Source organism: Struthio camelus, chromosome 22 (genome assembly GCF_040807025.1).
Source record: "Struthio camelus isolate bStrCam1 chromosome 22, bStrCam1.hap1, whole genome shotgun sequence".
Taxonomy (NCBI): Eukaryota; Metazoa; Chordata; class Aves; order Struthioniformes; family Struthionidae; genus Struthio; species Struthio camelus.
The window spans coordinates 5,283,610-5,291,339 of record NC_090963.1 but is presented as its reverse complement, the minus strand read 5'-3'; the positions used below and the strand labels follow the sequence as shown (position 1 = coordinate 5,291,339).

The 7,730-nt window shown below is 46.3% G+C and overlaps 1 long non-coding RNA gene across 2 annotated transcripts; it reads right to left on the bottom strand.

Annotated features, from left to right (window-relative positions):
• Positions 1 to 4,655: 4,655 nt before the first annotated feature.
• On the bottom strand, positions 4,656 to 7,040 carry LOC138061904 (uncharacterized). Of its 2 annotated transcripts, none has more exons than XR_011135901.1 (3): positions 6,893 to 7,040; positions 5,255 to 5,419; positions 4,656 to 4,815 (listed from the first exon to the last, which is right to left on the bottom strand). It is a non-coding gene; the product is annotated as an uncharacterized lncRNA (long non-coding RNA). The 2 variants fall into 2 exon arrangements; XR_011135902.1 differs by having other exon boundaries at positions 5,145 to 5,419; positions 6,893 to 7,032.
• Positions 7,041 to 7,730: the final 690 nt, after the last annotated feature.

Here is a 7,730-nt window from a genome sequence, read left to right as displayed (position 1 = left end):
AAATCATTTTTCTTTACCAGCAAGTGATTTAGGAATGTTGCTATTTAACCAGCTGCAGCTGCTTTTCCCGGGAGGAAACAATTCAATACGCTACCATTTTTGCTCTTCTGCCACCTGAAACTTTATCTGTTTCTCTGTGGCTGATGATCGGCGGTTCTCATAGGACTAAGTTACTTCTACGCCTACCATAACTGTCCCTACCATACCTGCATGGTGTGCGTAATACACTCTTCTACAATACAGTGCTCACTGATTTTTTCCACGTGGGGTGTTGTAAAAGAATATTATATCAAAAGTGACGAAAGGTGTTCATTCCAAAGCCCCTTAAACCTGCAAGGCAGCGCTCCGTCTTTCAGCAGCTATCGCGTTACCAGGCAGAATCAAAGGAGAGAGCTGAATTTATCCTCAAAGTTCTGTGCAGAGATTTTAATTTTTGTCAACTAATTCACAATGAAAAGAAGCAAACAGGATGCGTTTTTTCCTACTGTATTGCTTTGAAATATGAGACCGTGTTGAAAGGGACAGAGTTTTCATCAGTTTCGACCGAATCAGCTTTTATCCTCATACCTGCCAAATGCTCGCATGGTCTTTAGTGCACTACAGGCGAACAAAGAGGATTTTCCTCATTTTGATGCCTGACTGATTCCGATGTCTCGTTGAATGCTACTCAAGGGTACATCCGCATTAGCGAGTAGCGCAGCGCCATAGGAGTGAAATCAGTAGAAAAACAATTGATGCTGAGGAACTGATATCCACAGGTTTCAGCGCAGACTGCCTTTACTCTGCTCTCATAGGTACCTGTCCTGTTTCTTGGTTGAACGGTTTCCTTCTGTTAGCGATTCTGTACAATCCCCAGTATCATCTTTTCCTGAGGTTCTTTTTTTCCAAACTAACTGGGAAGTCATCACAAGTGGGTAGAGTTCTCACCTTTTATGTTTCCTGTTGCAGGGATTGAAAAATATAACCGCTGGCACTTGCAAGTAACCAAAGGATTGAGCTCACAACTAGCTAGAAGAACCAGTAAATTCCAAGCTTTAAGTCTACTTTGACCGTTAGCACCACTACAGAAAGATGCCTTTTGCCACAAACATTTAGATGAGATGGTCTGTAACCCCACAAAACGTAGGTCCCACAATCTGGCGGAGAAGCTGTCATCTACTAACTGCGTACTGGATAGAACGCACATGGGAAAACATACACAAGAGGGTGGGCATTTAACATAATGGGTCGTAGTAGACAACGACATAAGTATCTGATGCGCTAATTGTCTGGAGACCTGGTAACATACTGATGATTATGGTGCACATAGCTGACTCGCTTAATAGGGCTGGGAAAGTCTCATAATTGTTAGAGAAACGGTCTCTGGAGAACAACTGCAAATACCCGTCAAGATCATCCCAACATAAGTGAATGACATTGGCTGCAATTTGAATCACTGCCTACCAGTGCAGTTTCTAAATCCGTTTAGGGGGTATACATCCTATTGCTGACAATAAAGGAAACGCTAAATGCAGTTAAGGTTGTTTATTTGTTGCTCCCTACTTACAATTATTGCTATCACACCATTGATGGCAGTCCGTCAGCATTTGTTCACTCACTATGGAGTTTCACGATGCCAAGTCAGGCTTAAAAATAGACTCCTGTGTGTTACATAGCTCAGTCTGGACATGATTTCTTGCACAGAGAGTATATGGTTACATCTGTGAACCGCTCTCAAGCTTGCTCTTCCTTTCCAAGTACACTAGAATCACATCCGTAATCATGCAGGATATCCCACGGGGCTATTAATTCAGAAGATAAAATAAACCGTTCATACAGTTTGGCATCCCAGGCCAACTTCCACGTGAATGTATATCCAAGTGATGTATATCCTGGCCAAAACTTCAGTTAATTTTTTTTTTTTTTTTTAATGTCCATACAGCACGCTTTCACGCTTTCAGGTACTGGAACCCTAGTTTGAACTTTGGCCTGAGCATTCCTAGAGGAGCAGAACTCAACTTGGCAGCAAGCTAGAAGCTCACGGTTGGATAAAAGGCAAGTTAAGGCAATTTAGGGTTTTAAGAGTAGGTTAAACTGCCTGCATAGATACAGCCGCAGCTAAGACGCTCCACTACCAGTGTTGTCACTGTGCTGTGACCTAATATTAATTGAGAGGTACTTTCACTGGGAGGCTTCAGAGGTAATATACTGTTAAAAGGGCACAGAGACAGAAATTGGCAACAGTACTGTCAGGTGATGGTTTTATCCCAAATTTTAGACTCGTCTCCCCAGAACAGCTGTCAAGCGCCACTTGTACATATAGCACAGCCAGAAGGGCTGCAGACAACTGTTCTCCATCAATTAGATGGCAGCGTAAGCAGTTTGGAGAAAGACCGCAGAGGTCAGTTTAAGACAACAGAGTTCAGACTAGGATTAGGGCGCTGATGAGAAAGGGACTCTTTGAAATAATAATTGCATAATTTATGGATGCGGGTTACAGCAGTAAGTCTGACATTTTGGGGTAACTCTCCTGCAAATGCTTTTATGGTGCCAAAGCTCAGGTAACTTTTATTATCCTTTCCTTACGAGTTAAAAAAAGATAGAGCAAAGGACGAGTCAGCAGCTCAGACTTGTATGCTCTTATACTTCTTGGTGCAAAAATTGCAAGCTTACAGAGCTAGAACGCGTCACGTGCAGAGAGCGTATGCACCTGCTCTGGCAGAACAGCTAGGTGGAAAGCACAGGCCCCGTAAAGACATGCTTGTGCATTTAACAACATGCTCCAAACGGCCTCCAGTAACTAGGTTGGTTACTCAGCATGCAAAATTAAGCATGTTAAAGTCTTCCCAAATTCTACTCTGGAACCAACACTGCTATAAAACTCTACAGCTGGCCAGCTGCAGGCAGAAAGATGTTATTAAACCTGTTGCTTTTCCTTTGTCTAATTACTGTAGTGCACTGCCTTTTCTCTGCGTACTTCCGGAAAATAGCTTTGTTTTCCTTTGATCCACAAATATGTTTGTAACCGGATCTCCCCACTCACCACAGAATACTGCAAAATTGTCTTGCACTGAGCCATTGTATTCCGATTTCTGGTGGGAATACGAATAAAAAGGAAAACACAAAGGGGAATCCCCTGAAACCAACGTAAAGGTAACGCTCCACACCGCAGAGGCAACAACATGTCTAGCATGTAACCCCAAACCTCCTATTATTAGATTTTGAAACTTAAGTGAAATTTAGCACTGTGTGCTATCCTTACTGCTTGAAACCATCAAATTCAGTTTGAAGCCTTACACTCGGTAGCAGGTCAGAGCCTACCAGTTCTTTCTCTGTTACCCAAGTGTTGGCGAACTTTAGCACTAAAGTACAAGAGATTACATGGGCGATTTACATATAAAACAGGGGAGCAGTTGCCTTACCAGTGCTGCAGAAGGAGCTCTCTGGAGAACAACTGCACATCCTATGAAGATTATATAAGCGGGTAACACTTGCAGTGATATCAGTATCTTCTCAGGTAGCCCCTAACCTGATAGAAGATTATAAGAACTGCAACTGCCGATTGGTTTGCTTTGTTTTGCTTTTCCCTGACTACAATTATTGCCACCAAGTTACTATATAAAGTGCACAGCAATTCATACATGACTGACAGCTGTAGTGAGCTTTGTGGAGCAAAACAGCAAGCAATGACGCTGGTTAGTCTAAAAGAAGAACAAAGAAAACTTCTACAAACGTTATGAACCCTCTGGATCACTTGAACAGCGCAAATCATTTCTCAGGGATGCTCCACCCAGTAGTCTATAAAGAGGCTGGGATATTAACGCAAAGGTAAAAGTTGTTAAATATACATGGCTGTATAATGGACTTTGTGCCGTGAGAATTTTTCCTGCGTCCTGGCTTGAGACCACAATTCTTGTTCCTAAGTTCTCTATGTAACCAAATGGATGCTACAGTAATAGGTTCTCAATAGGAAGAGAGGCAGGGAACATATGCAACTGCTGAACAATTAAATAGGACCGTCAATATGCATTGTAACTTACGTGCAGAACTTCAGATTCAATATACCTGGAATGACAGCTTAGGACAGGGAAGGAGGTTAAGAAAATGTCAGTGCTGTCACAGAACAACGGAAGGAAGCAACTGCCTCTTTCCAGAGTCATTCATTCACTACAGGAGAAAATACAAAAGAAAACAATCCAAGTCTTAGCCAGAAGGTAGAAAGTGCCTTCATGATGAGCCAGGTACTAAGGGCTGTGCTGGACCTTCACAGATTAAACACAAAACTTCAGGAAATGATGCAAACTGTTAGCTTTTATAAAGTCAGGAGAATATTTGCCATCTACTAAAACAGGACCGGGATTTCACTGGCAGTTTTATTCTACACTGAAATAATCAGCCATGCTTTTAAAAATGGAGGTAAAACAAGTGTTCAGCTACACATTTTAAAACAGAAGAGGGGTGAAAGACAACTGTATATTTCTGCTGATAAAAAGGAAAGGTTGCAGACCAAAACACCCCCCCCCCCCCCAAACGAAACTACCCATAGAATGGAGAGAGTATTGACCAGGAAGCCAAGGGACTCATAGAGCTGAGACACTGGTGTTGAGGGAGAAGCAGAAACAGCCACCTTACTTTAGCCTGGATAATATTAAAAGCAACAGAAGTACAGAGAGAAGTAGACACAACTAGGAAGCATTTATTAAAGAGGAAGTGTCTGCAGTTCGTGGCCTCCTGAGGAGTAACACGTCTATCTTGTGCTTTTCAGCTGTGGAGCATCACGTCTTTCTGGGGCTTCTCCCTCCTCGTCTGGAACTACCGAGGCCATACAAATTGAATCTGAAAAAGAGATTAAAACTTTAATGGAGAACAGATTAGTGACATTTCCTCTGACTAACAGGGACACTCTACAGAAGCAGTCAGATAAGAGGGATGGGGAAAAAGTACCTAGAAGCACAAAGCCTCCCAATTAATAGCAGGGAAGAGTAATCATAAGAACAAAGCCGCAACAGAGTCCAGGCAATGCCTTTTTCCTTTCCCAGTCAATCAAATGAAAGCTGGCTTAGAAGAAATAATGACAGGACCGGGAAGCAATTTTAGAAAGATGGGTTAGTAGAAACGAATAAAACTTCAAAAGGTAAAAGCAAATAAAAAAAGACATCACTAACAGAGCAGCAAAGGGAGCCAGATGATCACTTTGAGCTGGTAAGCGTGTCTGGAAGCATGTGGTGGCAAGGGAGAAGTAGAGTCACAAAACGTAAAAAAAAAAAAAACAAACCAAGCCAAAACTGTCTTCTGGCATTTCAAGCTTGCTGTCCACTCCCATCTCATTTGCAGAGAAAAAGTTCTCCCCACTTTGCTGCATCCTTCAAAAACATTCCTGTTAGATCATTATGAACTCAGGGATTGGGTCTAGAAGGACCAAGCCACACAGAGGGTCCAGCTGCAGGGAAAGAGAAAAAAGGTCATTTTCAGTGTACCTATGGAGTAAAATTCCTTCTGTGCCGTAGAGAACATGCACCACAGTACACTGCATTGCTGAAAGCCTGTAGCTTTATGACTGAAGTGGTCTCAGAATTTATGATACAGGTCTCCTGCTGCAGATTACAGTGGCAGCTGGATTGACAAGCCATTTCCCAAAGTGCATCCAGACATATCTTTTGAGCACTTGCAGAAAGATCTTTCCTCCATGCTTTTTTCACGTTTGGCTGAAATCACCTCAGACATTCAACAGCATTTAAAAGTACGGAACATGCAGAGCTCTTTTTCACTTGCAAAATGGTTGCCGCAAGATTAACAAAGCTACCTCTTCCTATTACAAGGAAGACATCGGCAAACAGTTGACAGTATCAGACTCTGCATTAGACTCTTCATCTGTTCACCTGCAACTAGCCTGTAAGATATCATACCAATGAGGCACTTACTTTACATCACATACAATTTCATGCGCCATTATTGAAAGAGAAACCGGTTTCTCTTAATGGAGACTGTACTTAATTAAAGGAGCTAGCAAGAGGCACATCAATCCAAGACCTATACTGTAAATAGGGCAGACACCTAGAGCCATCACATGACAGCTAGAGAAAAAATTTGGCACTTCAAAACAAAGGCTTCTCGTCTATGGTTGAAAAACGTACTAAGTGAGCACTGTAAGAAACAACCGAGAACACTGCTGATTTGAAGTACAAGCTTAAAAGGCTGCCTTTTCACTAGAAAATAAAAGCAACGCATCCCGTAGCATGAATTATTATCGAAGGGCCGCATTCCTAGCCTCTACGCCTTTAAGGCTGCCACACTTGGCTAGCAGCAGCCTGTAAACCCAGCTCTTCCTAGCCCACCCTTCGCCTAGCGCTAGAAGCTCGAAGCTTCACCGCCCCGCCCGGAGGGCGGCGCGCGAGCGCTGGCGTTGCTGCGGCGAAAGGCGCGGGCGGCCGTTAGCGCGCGGGCGGCCGTTAGCGCGCGGGCGGCCGTTAGCGCGCGGGCGGCCGTTAGCGCGCGGGCGGCCGTTAGCGCGCGGGCGGCCGTTAGCGCGCGGGCGGCCGTTAGCGCGCGGGCGGCCGTTAGCGCGCGGGCGGCCGTTAGCGCGCGGGCGGCCGTTAGCGCGCGGGCGGCCGTTAGCGCGCGGGCGGCCGTTAGCGCGCGGGCGGCCGTTAGCGCGCGGGCGGCCGTTAGCGCGCGGGCGGCCGTTAGCGCGCGGGCGGCCGTTAGCGCGCGGGCGGCCGTTAGCGCGCGGGCGGCCGTTAGCGCGCGGGCGGCCGTTAGCGCGCGGGCGGCCGTTAGCGCGCGGGCGGCCGTTAGCGCGCGGGCGGCCGTTAGCGCGCGGGCGGCCGTTAGCGCGCGGGCGGCCGTTAGCGCGCGGGCGGCCGTTAGCGCGCGGGCGGCCGTTAGCGCGCGGGCGGCCCACGCTCCTCCTCACCACCACACGGAGCCGCTTAAGCCACAAGCCCCATTTTACATGGACTAAAACTTCTCCCTATGAGGTACCCTTGACGCAGACGTGCTCTTGCAGACCTGGAAAGCGGATGTGCCTGCGCCGGCAGTATTTCTAGCCGGGCAGGTGGGGCGGGAGGCGGAGCTTCCGCCCCTGCAGCTGCGTGACAGGAATTTTCTGGAAGGCAGGCGGTGCCGGTGACTGAGCATGCTCGCGGGGGGGGGGGGGGGCAGGGCAGGGCAGGCGTTTATAGAGGGCAGAGTGGGCGTGTAGGAGGGGCTTTTGGTCCCGGGGGTGGTCCTTTGTGAGTTGGGGTTTGTTAAAGCTTCCTGTGGGGAAAGTCTTAAGGGAATGATCCTGGGGGTTTAGGAGTTCCTTTTTTTTTTTTTTTAAAAACACCTCTACGTTCTTTTTATGTTTAAATTGTTGTGTAGCATGCTTTCTTTTCTGAAGGTTTTTTTTAATTTCAGGGACCCTTTTGTTGCTTCCTGATGGAGGCTTCTGAGCAGAAGCAGGGGGTAGTATTTTGGCTCAGCACTTTGTCCTGTGGTGTTGAGGTGGAGCATTCTGGCTGTTGTTTTGTGTGCTGTGTTGTTAGGCAGTATGTCTGTTTAGGAGGAGGAATGGAAGTATTTGCTGTTGTTGAGACTGGTTAGCCTCTGAGGGTATGAGGCTCTCCCTGGGATACTTGAGGGCACCTGGGGTGTTGTTCTGAGCTGTGCCTAAATTCAGTCCAGCTGAGAAGAAGGTAGCTTGGAGAGCAGACCAATGTAAGAAGCTCCCCTTGGAAGCAGGGTATAAATGGGTACTGTTCTCTGTGTAC